We start from the raw sequence: 21495 nt of genomic DNA, 5'->3' as shown, positions 1-21495 counted from the left end.
GCTTATTTTAGAGAGTTCTCATTTATGAATAACTACCTCTTTTACAACTTTTATGATAAGTTGAAATTTCACCATATTTCCTGGTTTAGAATAAACATATGGGTATAAAAGATTAAATTTTAAAAATTTCATTTGGAAATAAAGAATTATTGCTAAGAGTTCCAATTTGTAAGTACTAGATTACATTCTTTTTCAAGTTTGTTTGAAATTAAACATTCTATAGTCTATACAGTTGCTTATGAAAGTACATTCAATATTGAAGTAATTTTTATCAAAATTTTATAATGGATAAACTAACATACAAGAAAACATTTTCTCCCTGTAGGATAGTGCTTTCTTTTAACCTTAAATGATATACTCAAGTCTTTTCATGTAAAATTAGTATATTTCTGCCACTTTATTTTTTAACTGAAGGATAACTGCTTTACAGAATTTTGCTGTTTCACGTAAAATTAATATTTTAAAAATATATTTAGAGGGACCTCCCTGGTGGTCCAGTGGCTTAGACTCCACGCTTCCAATGCAGGGGGCCCGGGTTCAATCCCTGGATGGGGAACTGGATCTCATATGCCACAACTAAAAGTTTGCATGCCACAACTAAAGGTCTCATGTGCTTCAATAAGACCCAGCTCAGTCAAATAAATATATAAATATAAAATACATATATATATACACATATCTATTTAGAATATACTGTATTTCATCTAACATAACTACAAATTGTAAAATTTTAAAAAGTTAAAGATACTGTCAATATCGAAGCAATCAAGTAAGAACTTTTCAGTTATGTTTACAAACAAAGCAATCATATTACAATTTGTGAATTAAATTCCAAGTTAGATTCTGGAGGATATCAGGAGACAGCATGAGCAAAAGCAGATGTGAGTGCCTACAGAGCAAGTGAGGAGGAGCAGTGAGATCATGGTAGTAGCAAATAATGTGCATTAGAGAATCAATATGACAGACTAAGGATAAGTCAAATAGGGCCAGTTTATAAAGGTCTTTGAATTTAAAGACACAAAATTTTGGATTTGATGCATCAGTTCCTAGGTAAGTGATGCCATTCAACTTTGATTTCGAAAAATTATAGACTCTTAACACGTATGCAAAAGAATGAGGGAAAGCAAGGTCAAATAACTGGAGAATGATGCTTCATGTAAGTAACTCCTGAAATGATGAATTACAATAAAATGTGTCTTTCTGATATGTTGTTTTCCTAGTAATGCTAATGGATTTGCATGACTCAATTCCTGTCCCCCTGGATTCCTTGTGAATAATGAGAGGTACTGGTAAAAAACTACAGTCAGAGAATCATTCTTTGGGAAAAACAAAAGCTATGTGACCTTGAGAGGAGAACCAGATAATTAGCAGGAAAATACCATAGGAAAACTTATTTTCTAAAACAAGTAACAGACTAAGAAATGTTATTCTTAATTTATATCCCACTGGTAAAATCTTTTTTTTAACTTTGATTTTATTTATTTTTAATTGAAAGATAACTGCTTTACAGAGTTTTATTGTTTTCTGCCAAATATCAACATGAATCTTAAAAAGAAGAAAATTATAGTAAATAATCCATGAATTGAGGAAGAACGGGTAAAATTTCTCTTGATATATATAGGTAATCAATTCACATCATTTGTTGCAGTTATGGACTTCCCTTGTGGCTCAGACAGTAAAGAATCTGCCTGCAGTGTGGGAGAACAGGGTTCAATCCCTGGGTTGGGAAGATCTTCTATACAAGGGAATGGCAACCTACTCCAATATTCTTGCCTGGAGAATTCTATGGACAGAGGAGCCTGGTGAGCTACAGTCCATGGTGTCACAAAGAGTCGGAGATGACTGAACGACTAACACATACACACATGCTCTACACAGTAACTTGAAACACTCAGTTAATGAACACCGAATTAGAACTTCCAGGGCAAATATAGGTTTAGGTTCCTATGAACCTCTGGTCACAACATCTTCATCAATCTTGAACATGTAACTTGGTTTCATTGTGTTTCTGTTTAGGGACACCTTATTTAGTACATATTGTTGAATTGTTAACATTGAACTCATGGCCAATGGTCCTATATGTCATTCCTGAATAAAGACTACCTATCATTTGTATTTTCTCTGTAAAGCACATCAGAGTCTTCCTATACTTGGGAATATAACACAAAGTAAGCAGCATTTCAGCACTACACTTGTAGGCTATTTTAAACAATGAAATCATCAACAAAATGCACAAAAATGTGAAAAGTATGGCACTAAACTGTGAAAGTACACTAGCTTAGAGTATGAGAGCTAAAACAAGGCAAAGCATAGCCTTGTTTGAGCCAGGCTGTGTATGTGAGTGCCAGGTGACCCAAATTTTTCACCACTCCACCCAAGTCTTTGAACGATAATGAAAGCCCAGTGACTACAGATACTCGGCTTACAAATAGACGTTAGTGGGTGAGCAAATCTGCAAATAAAGACACCATGAATAAAGAGAGCTGACTGTATTTAATGCAAAGACTTGTATGATCTTAATTTAATTCCTACTCTCTAAATAATCAGATACATAACCAGGAGCAGGCCACAAATTTTCTTATCTGAAAAACTAAAAGGCTCTCCAAGTTTATTGATTCTTTCAGCTCAAACACTGTATAATTCCATTCTGGACAGCTTACAATTTCCTGTAATGACATTTTCAAATGTGCTCTGACAAAAGTTAATGTTAGAGTTCTCTGGTACAGAACTCTAAAGTCTAACATTATATTTGGTAAAGTTTATGCATATCAAAAAATAAACCAACTAAACAAAATTTGGTCCCAAAGTAGTTCTGAGAGAAGTAGTCAGAAATACTAATTTCCCAAAGAATAGGATTTGAAAATTACTGCGTATTTGAGATAGTTCAGCACCAATATTTTAAGTCACAAGCTGAAAAATGTGTAAAGAAAAAGAGAGATTTGTCTTCTAAGTTTGCTAGCAATAAAATTAGGTACAAAACTGCCAAGTTTGTAAACAAGCATACCTCAGAGGTACTGTAGATTTGGTTCTAGATCACTGCAGTAAAACAAGTATATCAATAAAGCAAGTCACTAATTTTTTGGTTTCCCAGTGCATGTAAAAATTATATTGTAAAGTAATTAGCCCCCAACTAAAATAAATAAATTTATAAAAAAAAAAAAAAATTATATGCAATAGCATGACATCTAAAAGAAAAATGTACATACTCTAAGTAAAAAATACTTCATTGCTAAAAATGGTAACCATCATCTAAGTCTTCAGCTCGCTGTGATGTTTTTGCAACAGTAACATCAAAAATCACACACTACACTGATTACAGATTACCATAGTAAATAAAATAATAATGTAAAAGTTTGAAATACTGTGAGAATTACCAAAATGTGATACAGAGCCATGAAATGAGCAAATGGTGTTGGCAAAATCGCACCAACAGACTCTCTCAATATAGTTTGCTACCAACTTTCAATTTGTTTTTAAAAAAGGCAGTATCTGCAAAGCACAACAAAAACGTGGCATGCCTGCCTGTACATTCACAGTTGCCAGGGCATCATGCTGGAGCTGTTCCCCTACAATTTGAACCCATCATCCCAATCTTTCATGTATGCCAACAACAGATCTCAAGAGCACAACTGATTTATCAGATATTTTACTTGTGTTCATGGTGGCTTAGATCAAATATGACTCCCAGTAGGGTAATCAGATGCACTTGGGACAGACCTCAGCCAAGGTCTTCAGCCAAAGTCAAAACTCTTAAATACGTCATTAACCCAAGTGCAGCAAGAGGTGTTGGCAAACTCACATGCCCCATTTTGACTGGCCAGCAGGCAGTACAGACCAATGTGATTTTTCATCATCTCTCGGCTTAAAGAGTTCAGAATCATTGTCTATAATCTGAAAAACAAGCAAAAGAGTCTATCTTCCCTTAAGCAGCGGAGGGAGACCACAGGGTACCAAAGGTTAAACAGAATCATAACAGTAGCCAAAAAGTAAATCTTACTCGGCTGCCTGCTCACTTCTCAAGTCAGAAGTTTCTGAGAATTAGACTAAGATTCTTCAGTGGTTAATAGTCGAGTTGAAAGTGATGGCTATAGTTTGGCTTACATTGGCCATATGCTCTGTGGACAAGAGCTAAGAGAGATGAATATTTCCTCTCTACACTCCTGGCTTGCTTGTGTCTAAGGTGTTCTCTCTTCCACAGCCAAGGTTGTGGCTTACCATCCATAGCCACATGATTCAATCTCTGCAGCATGATCAGTCTTCGCAATAATCACTTTACCTTTTTCTGCTCTCGCCCTATCTTACCCATACAATATGGTTTAGACTCAACCCTAGCTGACTCAACAGAAAGGTGTTTAATCATCAATGCTCAGCAGTATCCTCCAGAGGAGGGAAGAATGCCTATATATATAGTTTATTCAGTAGGATTAGCAGGTCTGGTATCCCTAGCTAGGTGCCCTAAGTCCCTGTTTTCACCTGGTTGTGAATCTGGCTGACTGGACATATTTGCCAGACTTCCTTGGTCTGATGTGCTAGAATCACTAGGTTTTTTTTTTTTTTTTTTTTGACCCTGGGCAATGGTGTACCTAGGTGGCTGTGGTGACTTACCTGGGCAGTACAAGTCTGATCAGCTTGTTGATTCTGTTGATGTTCATCCTCAAAGGGTCCTTTCCCATGGGCTTCCACATACCTAATGAATAGGAAGTGTGCATCCTGTACAATCTGCAGCCATAGAGTTAATTTCCACAGAGACTGGGACTTGATCATCTAATTACTGCACTGTCAGGCCCCAGAATCACTGAAAATGTAACAAACTTGGTGAGTATTTTTTCTAGAGTAAGGACCACAGCTCATGACTACCCAATGAACAGAAGCCCCTTTTTCATGCACTGAGGGTTCGATCCCTGGGTCAGAAAGATTCCCTGGAGGAGGAAATGACAACCCAATCCAGTATTCTTGCTTGAAAAATTCCATGGATAAAGGAGCCTGGTGGGCTATAGTCCAGAGGGTCACAAAGAGTTGGACACAACTGAGCAGGCACACATGCAAAATGACAAGTTACTTTTTAGTTCTGTTCCCCTGTATTCTAAACTCAGGGTAAATCGTAAACATACAATTTCACCATCTAATATTAGTTTCAGATACAATGTAGCTCAATACAAAGGAATGTAAGAGCAACCCTTTACATGGTTCATTTGTCAATAAACCAAGTGAGTAAGCACATATATATGTGTGTGTATATATATATATATATATATATATATAATATCATAAATATAACAAATTTAAATACTTTTTCATTTCTTTAAGAATTTTCTAAACAGTTCCAGAGCTTTTAAACAAATATACGTATTTTTGGTCTAGTTTTACAATTATCTCACTTAAAAATTATGCCAAGAATTTTTTTTATTTCTTCCTTTGGAGAAGACATTAAGTGTTTATACAGGTTTCTAAGCAACACCAGCTTTGAAACTGTAAGAGTGTTTGAATACAAAAGCAACTGATCCAAAGTTGTTATACTTTTGGAATTTAGTAACTGATGAAAAACAGAACTATGTTAGTCATCAATAACCCCACCCAGTTTGCAGAGTTAAAAATACAATCTCATATTTAACATCTCTCAAATTTTGAGTTTTTATTGAGCGTATTTGGGTTGATTTCTCAATTAATACTGTCAAAAGACATTAATCTCTCATGTTAGTAGATTATGAGCATTTCCACTGGGTTAATAATTAGCCAGCAAGCAGTTTTTAAAAACTGAACTTTAACTTAAAAGACAAACAACATGAAAAGGAAGAATTGTCTAATATTTCCAATACATAACTTAATGCAAACTAAAAGTTCCGGATGAAAAGAACCTTGTCTTACAATTTAAACTTCTTTAATTCTGGTGTACTGCAATCCATGGGGTCACAAAGAGTCGGACACAACTGAGTGACTGAACTGAACTGAACTGAGTAACACTTCGGATCTCAGAATCTCAAGTTAAAGAATACGTATGTGTGTATAATACTACCATATTCAAATGAATCCTGAGCAAGTACCCCTTTCCCCAAAGAAATATATTAACATTTTTCTCTATAGAATAGAGAGCAGAATAAGAGCAAAGACAAAAAGATTGGAGAAACAACGAGGGAGGCAGATTTAGAAGATGAGAAGGCTGAGAGACTTGTAAGAGGATCATATTACAACGACCTCAAGAGAGCAAGCTTCAGACCACTTCAATATCAGAAGCTGCCTGGTGCATGTTAATACAGTAATAAAAATACGAAGTTACTCACATGGAAGCCATGGAACTATATTTTTTAACAATAAATCTCCTTGTTTTGAATATACTTTCCCATTATTGACATGTGTTGGTGTCTATGAGACAGTTTCATAAATTAGCTGTCATTCCCATTATTGACTTGTGTTGGCTTCTATGAAACACACAATTTCATGAATTAGCCATCCCAGGTGATTGCTAATTAGCCATTCATTTACTGATGCAAATAGTTAAGGAAGTGTGAGAAGGAGGACATGTGGACTTAGTATAAGCAAGAGTGATAATAAAATGGGAGAATGTGATTTCATTTTCTAATAACTTCACAAATAACTTTCAGACATGTTACTGTTATATGAAATCATAATCATTTAGGGTGTGATAAGACAGAAGTGTTTTATAAAGACTGTCATCCATCCTTTCCTGAATCTTGTTTTCCTTTTCTTCATTGTCAATATAGTAATGGGTCATTTGAATCTTTAAATAAGATACCGAATGCATAACGAAACTTTCTTTTTATATGGGAAATAGAAGAAAAGTTAGCAAAGTTATTTGTTGACTATAGAAAAAAACTCCTGTAGGAATTGGTCACATCTGTTTTATTGTTTGCAGCTGAGACATTCAACAAAAAATAAGTTGGCTGGTAATAAAAGTACAATAATTGTTAATGTAAAACAGACAGATGTTTTTCTCATTACATAGCACCAGACAGATGTATTTTGGTAAGAGTTGAAACTTTTAACAAAATTAGGCTGGTCTTAGTCCTCAGAATTTGAATGTGTTCCTTTGAAATTAAGTATGTGATAACTCACACAAATACTTTTTCTCTCTTAAAATGTGTATGTTAAATGATTTTTTGTTGTTATTTTTGCATTATACTTTCAAGGACACATGCAACTAACTGTAGTTAATGATATTTGGGGTAAAATACTTCTGATAAAATAATTACTAATGTACTACTCAGTTTGTAATATCCCTTCTACACTGTAAAATATTTATAATGCTTCTTTGCTTTATGGGTTTTTAAAATACTTCCTCTAACATTCAAATTTTCACCTTTTGCGGAATGATTACTTGAGTTTTCTTGGCTCTACCATATATGCAAAAACAAAGAAAACACATTCACTTCATTGATTCCTTCACATTTTACATGGAAAGAAAAAGTGTCCCAAGTACATCTTGAAGAACTTACTTGGTATTTCGAGACATTCTTTATTATTATTCCAGAAGATGACCTATGACTGCTAGGTCATGTTGGCTGCTTTGGTAAATTAATTGAAAAAGGTCCTATATTTGACAGGAAGCACTGTGTTATTATTAAGCAATAACATCATGGCTGGGCTAAAAGAAACATTACCAGATTATACACACATCATAATACTCCCATCACACAAGAAGGAAATGGTCAGAAAAACTTGAAATATCTTATTCGAAAAGACAAAAATGAAATGCAGCTGCCACCAAAGTAAGCTTCTGTGAAGCCAGTTTGTTAGCCAAAGAAGAAAAGCATTTCACAATGATGAGTAAATTAAAACTTGTCCAGAGAAAGAAAACTTTTAACCAAGGAGTTAATGCCAGTTGTTGTTTATTCAAGGAAGTAATGTGGTTGATGGATAAGCTTCTATTAACAGTTGTGTGAAAAACTACAAGCAAGAATATTTTCAAAGAAGTTGTGAAATCATGAATTGATAACTTGCAGTACAATCTGCTTAGATGATTTACCACTGACAGTGGTAAAAATATGTGTGTGAGACCAAAAGAAACTTAGTAGCACAGATTTACAAAACTTGTAAAGACATTAAGGCACTGAAAACCTATGATTATTCATTGTATTATTAAATCAGCAAATACCTCTTAGAATATATTTGAACCTATCATGTGTTACTGAACCAGTAGCTTCAAGAGTAAAACTTCATTCACTCTGACAGACTTAATCATTGCCAATCCTACGAATTTTTATCAGAAATAAAAGATGAACATTCTGATTTGCCCTACCACATAACAGTTCAATAATTTAGCAGTGATAAAGTTTATTGTGATTTATTGAACTCCAGCCAAGATGGAATTTTTTCTGAATGAGAACAATGTCTGTGACTTTCAACCACTGTTACTGATACCAAATAGCTTTGAAAATTAGTTTTTGCTGCAGACTTGAAATGTTTGTAATGAATTCAATTCAAGATAGAGGGCAAAACAATACTTATATGCAAAACTTAATCTGCAGTCAAGCCATTTATACAACTAAGTGTCTGAATCACAAGTATATATTTCCCATGTTATCAACAATTAAAATGGGAAGTGAGAACTCAACCTCACATACATTGGCAGCAGGTGTATTTTCTGAGTTTAAACTACAGTTTCTGCAACATTTTTCATACTTCAATGCAGTGCAAAAAGATATCTGTATTTCAAAGTCTAATTAACTGTACATTTGAGGAGCTTCCACCTAATCTTCAGTTGGCAATGATTAATGTAATATAATGACATGCTAGAAGCAAATTTTAAGGGAATAATGTATTAAAATTCTATAAATCTCTCAGAAAAAATAGATATGCCCCCAAATTATCATATGCACCTAGATTAACATCAGTGTTTGGCAGAACCTATCTGTGTGAAGACATTTCATTTTCAAGAATGAAATATGTTAAATCTCATTCAAGATTAGCATTTACAGGTGGAAATTTACAACTGATTTGATAGGAGTCCTGACTTTGAACCCTATATAAGAAAAACATTATTTCCTTCTTTTCCCCCAAATTCTTTTCTTTAGATCTCTATGCTGTTCTCCACTGCCACTGGTGGTGTTATTACTAGTAGTATTGTTTTAGACTGAATTCTGTCAACAAAAAATTGTGGAAATGTTTTCTGTTTTGTTGTATAATATCTGCATAATATCCCTGATTTTACCTCTAAGTCTGCAAAGCCTAAAATAAGCTTCCAACCCATTACAGAAAAAGTTTGCCAATTCCTGATCTAATATGCCTACTTTCACTTAACGGGTTTTTCAATAAATATTTCCATATGACATCTTTATTTATATTTTATAAAAAGGTAAAGATTAAAGGGAAAAGAAAACTCTTTGTTTTTAAAGAATGAAATATTTACACAGACACGGATTACTTAAAGTCTAATATACAGAGAAAAGCACCAGTTTACTATTTTCTCATGCCATATAATGCCAAAAAAAAAAACCCCCAAAAAACAAATTCTCAGCTCAAACCAAAAAAAACAAAAACACATTTTTTGAAATGTAGTTCATGGGTCTGCTTTGTTTTTATTTCATAAGAGCAATTAGTTAAATAGTCATAAAAAGTCCTTAGAACTATATGTAATTACGTTTAATATACTTTGGTAACACTAACACTAATTTTGCTAAAATTACTTTGAGTTTATTAGTAATTTACAATTTTCATATATGTTAGGATAACAAGTCTAGTAAACTGATTTTAAGGCAAACAATAAGTACGTCATTTCAAAAAAGTTTTTCAAAAAAATTCATGAATTTTTTTACCCACACAATTAAAGGAGACCATTAAAATAATTTTTAAAACATTGCTTCCTATAATTTACATGTTGGTACCCATTAACAAGCTCTCTATTGGGGGCAGGAGGGGTAGGCAGAAAAAAAAATCAACTTAAAAACATGACCACTATGTGGAATATATAATAGAATCCAGAAGTTTTTCATCTAAATATCATCCTCTCTAAACTTCTTCAAAGCAAGAACTCCGAATATAACAACAGTATTAGCAATAACCATAAAATCCAACCATATTTACTAATATTTTATGCCTGACAGGTATCATGATAAGATATCTGTATGTACAAATTCATTTGCAACAGAATGTTACTAATTTTTATTAAATATCACCACTAACAGGAAATTCATTAATTTACAAAGGAGCTTTTCAAATTTTGTACGGCTATAGAAGCTAGAAATGATTTCTTACATAAACAAATACCAAATCTATCTTTAATTCCAGAAAAAAATCTCTTTTAGACTTCTCTTAATTAAATATGCTTACTGATCAAATTTGTTTCACACCATAGTCAACAATTAACTCAAGATGCATCACAAACCTAACTTCTAGGAGATAAAACAGTAGAAAACTAGACATCTGCAAAAGTTACTTAAGACACAAAAAGCAAAAAACATAAAATAAAACATTTATAAACCGGACTTTTTAAAAATGAAAATTTTCTGCTTCTTAAAGGACACAAATAGGTTATAAAAAGGCAAGCCATAACATGGAAGAACATCTGACAAAGGACTTGTATCCAGAATATGTAAAAAGAACTCCTATAACTTAAAAAGAAGAAAGCAAACAACCCAATACAAATGAGCAAAAGATTCGAAGATGGTTCACAAAAGAAAATACAGCAATGGTCAATAAGTACAAGAAAACCCATTAGGAATAAACAAGTTAAATCTGCAATGAGATAAACTACACACAAATTACAATGGCTAAAATTTTAAAAGACTAACATCACCAAGTACTGGTAAAGATGTAGACCAACTATAACGCTAATGCATTGGTAGAAGGAAAGTAAAATGGCACAACCCCTTTGGAAGATAGTCTGGCAGTTTCTTACAAAGTTTAATGTTCCATCTGATCTAGATATTCTATTCCTAAGTGTTCAGTCACAAGAAATGAAACATATATCTGCAGGTAGACTTGAACTTGGATGTTCATAGCAATCTTATTCCTTTCAAAATCTGAGAACAATTTAAGCATCCGTCAAGGTGAATGATTTTTTTTTTTAAACTATATATTCAGACAATGACCACTCCTCAACAATGCAAAGGAATAAATTACTTATACATGCAACAACAAAGATGAAAATATTATACAGGGCAAAAGAAGCCCAGACACTTGGCTACCTATTTTATGATTCCATTTAAATAAAACTCTAAAAAGTCCAACTGATTCTCCAGTAATAGAAAACAGAGCAGTGACTGTCAGTGGCAAGAGAGAATGAAGACGAAAGGAACACTGGGTGGGGGGGTGGTCCGGCAAGCATTACTTGGTGGTCCGGGGAAGTATTAATATGAAATTTTTGGCATGACGAAAATATGTGTGGCCCGTGTGATGGTACTTACATGGGCTTACATAACTCATGCATGTAAGGCAACTGAACAGATACTTTGAAATCACCCTTATAAAACATCTTACAAGACTTTCAGATCTTTTGAGAGCAGAAGATATTTCATTTTGATATTCATACATCTTATGTGCTTGGTACACATTTGCTGAGAAATTTCTTCAAACAAATTTCAAACAAGAAGTTTAAACTCACTCATTAATATTATTTATTTTACTTTCCCACTAAAGATTTACTTAAAAATATTACTAAATAAAATATGATCTTTTAGATCACTGTTCATGCTATATGGTTCAGAAATCTTAATAGAATGCTCATTTCTTCTCTCCTGGATAACTATCAGGTACATAGTGTAGTAGATAACCTTGGTTTCTAACAAACAAACTATCATTTGGATGTTGATTTGTCTATTCCAGCCTTTCACATTAATGACAACCTATCTAGAATATACTAAAGCATTTCAGATGAAATCACAGCTTATTATTATGAAATAAAGTTAAGGCAAACATTTCAACCCCAAATACACTTGACAAAAGCTGGGAGTTGTCTTAACTTTTCTCTCAGCTACTACTGGGTTGGTGAAAAAGTCCATTTGGGTTTTCCATAACAGAATATAGGAAACCTGAACAAACTTCGTGGCCAACCCAATGCATTCAACCAGTGAACAAGTCTTTGGTGATTCTACTTTATTAGCATATTTTCATCTATATTCCTTTCTTCTTTTCAATTCCTACTTATATCTCTAGTTTAGGAGGCACTTATGTTTCTTGTGTATTAATGCAATGACCAACCTGTTTCTAACTGCCTTCAGTAAAGTCCTCCACACTACCATCTGACTAATCTTTTAAAAATACGAATCTGGTGTTGATAAATCTAAAATTAACATCCCTAACAGTATACCAATGTCTACAGGAAAAGTACAAATTCAAGAACAACTTCAAGAACACCTAGAACATCTACAACAGCTCCTAATATGTTAAGTCACTTCAGTAGTATCTGACTCTTTGTGATCCTATGGACCATAGTCTTCCAGGTTCCTCTGTCCATGGGATTCTCTAGGCAAGAACACTGGAGTGGGTTGCCATTTCCTTCTCCACAGCTTCTAATATCTACCCATTATTTCTTCCTGGTCAGACCTAAATTCTAGCTGTAATTTTCTACTTACAAGTCTCTCAAATCTTCCCATATCCCATTTTTATGCCTTGGTTTCTAATGCCTATATTATCAGAAGTTCTGCTTGACTGTTAATTTCTTCTTGTCTATTTCTTCTGTCTTGTTTCTAGCAAAATTAACTTTCTTTTTAGTACTATATGCTTATTGAGACTAAGAATCCTATATTCTTTATTTTTGTATGTAGAGTACACCTAGCATAAATCTTAAGACATAAGTATGGAATAATGTTCCTATATGGAACAATGTTCCTTTAAAATCTTGATGGAAAGGAAAACTTGCCTGTGACAATGTAAATTTTCAAAACTGATTCAAAAATTAATTAACCAAAGAAATTTAAAAATCTGTCAAAAGTATATTCAAATAAACTTTGAGCGCAGATTGTTTGTATAGTCTTTCAAACTTAAAATAAAGAAACAATTATCAAGCTATAATAACTATTCCAGCCTAAAGAAAAAAATAGAATACCTTTAAATTCATTTTATTAGCTAGCATATCTCTGATATCTCAAATGGAAAAGGAAGCTATACACAAAGGATAATACACAAAAGTGAAACACATTTACTAATGTTAATATTCCAAAAATTATAAATAAAGGACTGGTAAATTAGTCCAGCAATGTATTGAAAAACTGATATACTATGGTCAAATAGAATTTAATCCAAAATACAAATGTGGATTAATATTGCGTTGTACATAAATATAACACAAACATGTCAAATAAGTAGGGGATGAGAGGAAATCATGAACAAATCACTTCCCAGGATTAGAAAAAAATACCTATCCTAAACCATGAGCAAATATGATAAACAAAATGAAAATATTTGGGGCATCTGCGTTAAAAACTAAAAGTAGTAAAAAGGCAGAAGTAGAAACAAGAGGTATAAAGTTACCACTATAAAACAGAGAAAAAGTTATGATTACTTATCAGTTTTATGACTATCTAGGAAATAAACTAAATACAACTATGCTTAATATAGTTGTTGAATAAAATAAGCAAAAGTAAAATAGTATAGAAAATTAAGACTTTTCTTATATGTGATAGACTGAATTACAGCCTCCTGAACTGTACCCACATTGTAATCTCTAGAACTACAAATGTCCTTCTAAACTTGCATATGTTATTAAAGATCTTGAGATGAGCTGAGTATCCTAGATTACCTAGATGGTCCTCAAATATAATCAAAGGGTTCTCATAAGAAAGAGATAATGTCAAAGGAGGATGAAGATGTGATGACAGAAGCAAGATGTTGGCTTGATTCAAGGAGGAAAGCACACAGCCTCCAGAAATTAGAAAAGGGAAGGAAAGGGATTCTCCTCTGCAGCCTCCATAGGAACCAGTCCTGTCAATATTTTGACTTAGCCCAGTGAAATTTACTTTTGACTTCTGGCCTCCAGAACTGTAAGAGAATAAATGAATCTGTGTTGTTTTAAGACACAAAATTTGTGGTAACTGTTCTAGTAACCACAGAACACCAATACTGCATAGAACTAAAATAATCACTTAAATATATAAATGAAAACTAAATTTGAAAAAGCAACTAGGAATGACCTTAAATTAAATAAACATCTAGGAATGACTTTAAATGAAATGTACTGGACATCTTTACAGAAAAAAAACTTTGCTAAGACAGAAAAGAAAACTGATCTGACCTCACGTATGTAATTCTAGATATTATAAGAATACCTTATATAAATAATATAATAATTTTAACAAAATTTCACTAAAATAAAAAACAAGAATGGTATATTTGAGAAGGCTCCTTGGCAAAATGATTCTAAGTTCATGAGAAAAATAATAATAAAAATCAGGATAGTTTTAAAAATAAGAGATAACAAAATCAGATAATTATTACCCTAGTAGATAATTCAAAATAAAGAAATGTTATAAATTAATAATATATAAGACAAGAATTAATGTAACAACGGACTAGAATAAAAAACCTTTCTCCCAAAACCCTGGAATATACAAAAATTTAGCATGAAATTAGAAAATACCATTACTGTAAAATGATATCACTGGCATAACTAAAGAAAATACGGTGAGAACTTTTTCTCCAAAATTGTTTAAAATAAATTTGATATAAATAAGAGTTGGAACAGTCAAAATTTAGATTAAACCATAAGTGAGCATATATACAGCCTTAGTAGGAGAAAAGTTATTTAAGCACAGACATGAAGGATAAAGGAAAGGTTGATAGAGATGACCATATGACAACAATAAGATAATTATTTTATACACTTTAGGGGGAGGGCACAGAAGGAAAGAGATGGGCCGAGATTTTAAGAGCACACAGTTACGGGGAATTGGAAAACACCATGAGAAACAGACAAGGCATAAATTAATACTAGGACTGTGAAATGATTTCAATTTCCTGAGGTATAATTTAGTAGTGAATATTCAAATATCTTTGGAGAAGGAAATGGCAACCCACTCCAGTCTTCTTGCCTCGAGAATCCCACCGACAGAGGAGCCTGGCGGGCCACAGTCCACACAGGTCGCAAAGAGTTGGACACAACTGAGCATAGTACATTCAAATATCTTAAAATATCGTACATACTCCCATGATGCACTACTCTATGTTCAGTAGTTTATCATGATGGAACAATCATAATTTTGTTTTTTGTGTGAACACAAAACTTAAACACAATAATATGAATTATGTCTATATTTAAAAAAACAAGTATACAATATAGGATTGATTAAATATATTATAACAAATGCCTAAGATGGGATCTTCTGTAGACATTAAAAAGATATTTGTGAAATTATGAATATATATCATCTAGATATGAACATGGTACAATATCAATTGAAAAATAATAAAAAGCTCTCTATACAGTATGGTCTCTGTTTTATAAATAAATGTGTATTAAGACTAGGAGAAAGCACATACATTTATAAGAACTAGTTTTATCTTTAAACCTTTCCTTAATTCATAAAAATAAATGACAATTTTATATTCAGAAACATATCAGAATACAGGAAAATGGAAGAGCTCAAGACGAAAAAGCTTTTCCTTTTCTTCTAAAAGTAATGAAAATGTCCTATAGGAAAAATGTTTCATTAGGACTTCCCTAGTGGTCCAATGGCTAAGACAGCTCTCCCCATATAGGGCGCCTGGGTTCGACCCCTGGTCAGGGAACTAGATCCCACATGCCAAAACTATAAGTTTGCATGCTACAACTAAAGATCCCACATGCTGCAACTAAAGATCTTACATGCTGCAAAGAAGACTGAAGATCTCTCATGCCACAGTTAAGTCCTGGTGCAGCCAAATAAATAAATACTTTTTTTTTTTTTAAAGAAAAATGCTTCACTGATGTGATTCCATGAAAACATAAAATTTTTTGTATAAAAATATGCCATAAACGAAGAAGACAACTGACAAACGGGAAAAACACAAAAGGCTGATATCCTTATATTTTCCATTCAACAAATATACTAATTTGGTCTGACAATATTCTATCCCTGAGTGTATAGCAGTAAGCAAATCAGAATAGGTACCTGCCCCCATTGTTCTTTCATTCTCATTGGAAAGGACAGGCAATAATTAATGAATAATTTCAGACAGTGATAGATGTTACAGAGACCATAAAAGATTGCGGAAACACACAGACAAACAAAAAACCCAGAGGCAATAACGTGATGGCATGTGAAAGGGGCAGGAGGGAAGCTACGTTAGAAAGCTGAGAACATTTCCTCTACGGAGCTGACATCCGAGCTAAAACATGAATGATGAGACACAGCCAACCGCAGAAAGATTTGAGGAAGAGGGATCCAGAAAACGGATAACCACAAATGCAAAGGCCATGAGGCAAGACAAAGATTAGCTTGTTTGAGAAGTGGCTGAAGTGTCCTGAACACAAAGTGTAGTGGGGAGACTGAAACACAATGTAATCAAGAAATACCAAGGCTAAATCATGTTGGGACCTTTAAATCATTATAGGAAGTTAACACGGTGTTTCAAAACAATAAGAAAGATATTAACATCCCAAAACAAACAAGGCTAGAAATAATTCACAACTGAAAAAATACAACTGATCAATCAATACACACATTAAAATGTCAATCTAGCTAGTAATCAAAGTTAAGCAAATTAAAATAGCAACATACAATTATTTACCTTTCACACTGCTAAGCCATCACAAATCATTATTAATATACAATGGCAGTGAGGTGAGAAAACGACAAGATTGTTATTTATGCTAGGGAAAAAAACTAAGTAATCAAAAATAGAGGTGCAATCTAAATAAATTATGGTACATTTCTGTCATGGAAAAGTGTGTGTCCATTAAATTACAATTTCACAGAATATTTAATATTTATGTCTGATACTGTTGATTACACTATTTCTAACCCATTCACAGACTCTAACAGTGCTCCTCTAAAACGTCATTTCTAGAGCAAAAAGCCCTAAGCCACCATAAGTTTGGAGACTACTGCAATAACTTCCTAATAATTACTTCTTTCTAGCCCCTCGTCCTTTCCCTTGTTAATCTTCTATACAGCAGGAGATTTCCTCAGTGTTAATCATCATAACACATTCACATTTTATATTCACATTTTAACTATAGAGAAATTCTCATTCCAGTGGCCCATGTGAGCTGGCTCCTGTGTTATAAACATCACCTTTTGCCTCTAACAATGTTCAACACACAGAGCATTTGTCTCTGTGCTCTGAACCTGCCAAAATTCATTCAGATCCAAAGACTTCTGTCCTTGCTATTCCTGATATCTAGAATATGATTTTCTTCCTTCTAATTATTTAGTGAAAGTCACTCGGTCATGTTTGACTCTCTGCGGCCCCAATCCCATGGACTATACAGTCCAGGGAATTCTCCAGGCCAGAATACTAGAGTGGTGTCATTCCCTTCTCCAGGGGATCTTCTCAACCCAGGCATCAAACCTAGGACCCTGTCACTGCAGGCGAATTCTTTACCATCTGAGCTAGCAGGGAAGCCCAAGAATACTGGAGTGGGTAGCCTATCTCTTCTCCAGGGGATCTTCCCAACCCGGGAATGAAACCAGGGTCTCCTGCATTGCAGGTGGATTCTTTACCAGCTGAGAGCTCAATTTAAATATCCCTTCTTTTAGTACAGCCACTATGGAGAACAGTGTGAAGATTCCTTTAAAAACTGGAAACAGAACTGTCATATGACCCAGCAATCCCACTGCTGAGCATACACGCAGAGGAAATCAGAATTGAAAGAGACACATGTACCCCAATGTTCATCGCAGCACCGTTTACAACAGCCAGGACATGGAAGCAACCTAGATGTCCATCGGCAGACAAATGGATAAGAAAGCTGTGGTACATATACATAATGGAGTATTACTCAGCCATTAAAAAAATGCATTTGAATCAGTTCTCATGAGGTGGATGAAACTGGAGCCTATTATACAGAGTGAAGTAAGTCAGAAAGAAAAACATCAATACAGCATATTAACACATATATATGGAATTTAGAAAGATGGTAATGATGACCCTATATTTGAGATAGCAAAAGAGATACAGATGTAAAGAACAGACTTTTTGGACTCTGGGAGAAGGCAAGAGTGGGATGATTTGAGAGAATAGCATTGAAACATGTATATTACCATATGTGAAATAGATCACCAGTCCAGGTTCGATGCATGAGACAGGGTGCTCAGGGCTGGTGCACTGGGATGACCCCGAGGGATGGGATGGGGAGGGAGGTGGGAGGGGGGTTCAGGATGGGGAACACATGTACACCCATGGCTGATTCATGTCAATGTATGGCAAAAACCACTACAATATTGTAAAGTAATTAGCCTCCAATTAAAATAAATAAATTAATATCCCTTCTTTGAAGAGGTCTCCTCTTGCTATCCTAGGTAAAGTATGCTCCCACTCAACACTTTTTATCACATGCACTTACTTCCATCACAGTACGTGTGCGTGTATGCCCAGTCGTTTCAGTCATGTCCAAATTTTTGCAGCCTCCATGGACTGTAGCCCACCAGGCTCCTCAGTCCATGGGATTCTCCAAGCAAGAATACTGGAGTGGGTTGCCATGCCTTCCTCCAGGAGGTTTTTCTGACCTACAGATTGAACCCGTGTTTCTTACGTCTTCTACACTGGCAGGCGGGTTCTTTACATACTGAGCCACGCGGGAAGCCCTCCTTCATAGTATTTATGCCTATCTGAAATTATGTATTTATTTGGAGTTACATGTCTTCTACTTTACTTAGAAGAATGTAAGCTCCACGAGAGCAGAGACTTTATGTATTCCCAGCATACGGGACAGTGTCAAGAGAATAGGACTACAAAATAAACATTTTTCGAATAAACGAATCAAGATGAGAACAGAACATTGTATGTGCTGTGTGTGCGCTATGTCACTTCAGTCGTGTCCGACTCTGTGACCCTGTGGACTGCAGCCTGCCAGGCTCCTCTGTCCACGGGATTCTCCAGGCAAGAATACTGGAGTGGGTTGCCATTTCCTTCTCCAGGGGATCTTCCCAAACCGGGGATCAAATCCACATCTCTATGTTTCCCGCATTGGCAGGCAGGTTCTTTACCACTAGCGCCACAGAATATTATATAAATAACAGAATATTAGTTATATCAAGCTTACTAAGTGACACGTACGTGTGTGCTCAGTCACTTCAGCCATGTCCAACTCTTTGCGACCCTATGGACTGTAGCTCACCAGGCTTCTCTGTCCACGAGATTCTCCAGGCAAGAATACTGCAGTGGGTTGCCATGCCTACCTCCAGGGGATCTTCCCAACCCAGGGATTGAACCCAAGTCTCGTGGGACTCCTGCATTGCAGGCGAATTCTTTACCACTGAGACACAGAGGAAGTCCCAGTAAGTTACACACAAACCATCAATAGGTATCATTAAATATGTAGGATATAAAAGCAACATGTGTGTGTGTAAATAAGGATACAGTGTTAGTTGTTCAGTCATGCCCAACTCTTTGAGACCCCATGGACTGCAGCCCACCAGACTCCTCTGTCCATGGGATTCTCCAGGCAAGAATACTGCAGGGTGTTGCCATTCCCTTCTCCAGGGGATCTTCCAGACCCAGGGATCAAACCTGGGTCTCCTATATATCAGGCAGATTCTTTACCACCTGAGCCACTACATATATTAATGTTAATAAAAATATGGGTGAAACTGGAAAATAGATTATGAAACACATATAAACTTCAAATTTTATTTTCATATAAGCCAAAAAAATTACACTGATTTGAAAATCTATCATTTTCAAAGAAATAACTGAGAAACTGAAATATTAAAAGCTTATTTATAAAATTAAGAGCTCTTTTGTATATATGCATGTTTGTGTGTAGACAGATAACAGACATATGAAGATAAAGATATACATACATACTACTAAAGGAAAGAGGAAAAGAATGAGAAAAGAGGATTATATTAATCAAAATATTCAATACTAAAGACTGACTAGAATATTTTTAAGATAATACATTTAAGAGGCCATCTTATTTCTATATAACACTAACATTCATTTGAAAATTTTTATGATACTCTAAAAAAACCAGAAAAAGCACATAATTCAAATTCAATCTAACCTGAAATGACAGTACCTTCATAATGAAAACTTTCATAAACCACTGATTATCGTCAAAGACTATAAGAAGAAAAAGCAAAGGGGGAAAAAATAAGCTATCTATAAAGCTCTAGTATAGGAAGCACAAAAATAATTTTTGAAGTTCGAAAAATGCCTTTTATCTAAAAAAGGCAAAAAATAAAAAATGAGAAATGGCTATACATTATAATCTAAAAAATGAATATTATCAATGACCAAGATAAATAATGGCTGCCAAAATAGTGAAACTATTCTCAATTTAAATACAGAAAAAGGGAACATTCAATTGCCTCCTAGAGAACAATGGACTTTCTACAAAGCCTCCACTGAAAAATATGATGTGAAATTATTTCTATTCTTTTTTTCTATTAAAATCTTCCAATTCAGTTTTCCTTTATTGACCCAATTTCCTGGTACATAGGACAAGGCTGCTTTTTTAGTTTTGTTTTCTATACACGTGTGATTGCTTATCTGCCTAGAATAGTCCTGAGTTACTTCATTTGATTGTATCACAGATCTGGCAGGAGCTTCACATTTGGCATGTAGATGTCCACAGGTGATGTGGAAACAGGCTGAAAAGGCATATGGCAAGCAATCCATGCATGTTCTTGGATATCACTCTTCTTAGGAGGCCACTGTATTTTACTAGAATAAATCAGATTCACAGTGGAACTGAGAATTGAGTTGACTTTTGTAAGATTTCAAAAGAAGATTGCTTCCCATTTGTATTACATATGTCTAAAAGAAGGACTAATGTAAAATGACATTACATATGTCAAAAAAAAAAGGGACCAATGTAAGAAGAGAACTAATGTTATTAGTTGCTTTCCGCTAAAATTATTTTCTCAAAACTGCATGTGACTCTTTAGTTTTAAAATGGGATGAAAGGAAAAAAAGCAATTCAGTGTATAAGCTGTAACAGGAGTTTACAAACTAGCATATATATTAGCATATGGCCAGGGAAATTTGTTTTCACATAATTAGTACTGGGCGATTTCTTCAGTGGCTCAGGGTAAGGAATCTGCCTGCAATGCAGGAGACGCAGGTTCCCTCCCTGGGTTAGGAAGACCGGGAGGAGGGGCATGGCAACCCACTCCCGTATTCTTGCCTGGAAAATCTCCTAGACAGAGAAGCCTGGAGGCTACAGTCCACAGGGTTGCGGAGCCGGAGACGACTGAAGCAACTGAACACACACACAATTAGTACCAAGTCAAGTGTTCTTTCTAGATTATTGTTTAGAATTCACTTAAGGTACTTTCCTGGTAGTGTTAACACTAACAGGAAGGATTCCACCTAGTTGTATTAATGTGTGACAGATTTTAAATGCGGGACTGACCTATGTTTCAGTAATCCATTCAACATTGTTAAGAGTTATAAATC

General features: G+C 34.5%; 1 protein-coding gene and 1 long non-coding RNA gene across 8 annotated transcripts in view; both read right to left on the bottom strand.

Moving 5' to 3' along the window:
• The window catches only part of NOVA1 (NOVA alternative splicing regulator 1), a 160910-nt gene that overhangs the window by 80348 nt on the left and 59067 nt on the right, over positions 1–21495 (bottom strand). The gene's annotated exons all lie outside the window — the stretch shown is intronic.
• On the bottom strand, positions 17292–19297 carry LOC145530462 (uncharacterized). The gene is made up of 2 exons (XR_014071806.1): positions 19083–19297; positions 17292–17478 (listed from the first exon to the last, which is right to left on the bottom strand). It is a non-coding gene; the product is annotated as an uncharacterized LOC145530462 (long non-coding RNA).

This window comes from Giraffa tippelskirchi, chromosome 12 (genome assembly GCF_054371585.1).
Source record: "Giraffa tippelskirchi isolate mGirTip1 chromosome 12, T2T-mGirTip1v1.2.pri, whole genome shotgun sequence".
In the NCBI taxonomy this organism is placed as follows: domain Eukaryota; kingdom Metazoa; phylum Chordata; class Mammalia; order Artiodactyla; family Giraffidae; genus Giraffa; species Giraffa tippelskirchi.
Note: the sequence above shows the minus strand (reverse complement) of the source record. Positions and strands in the feature narration are given on the sequence as shown.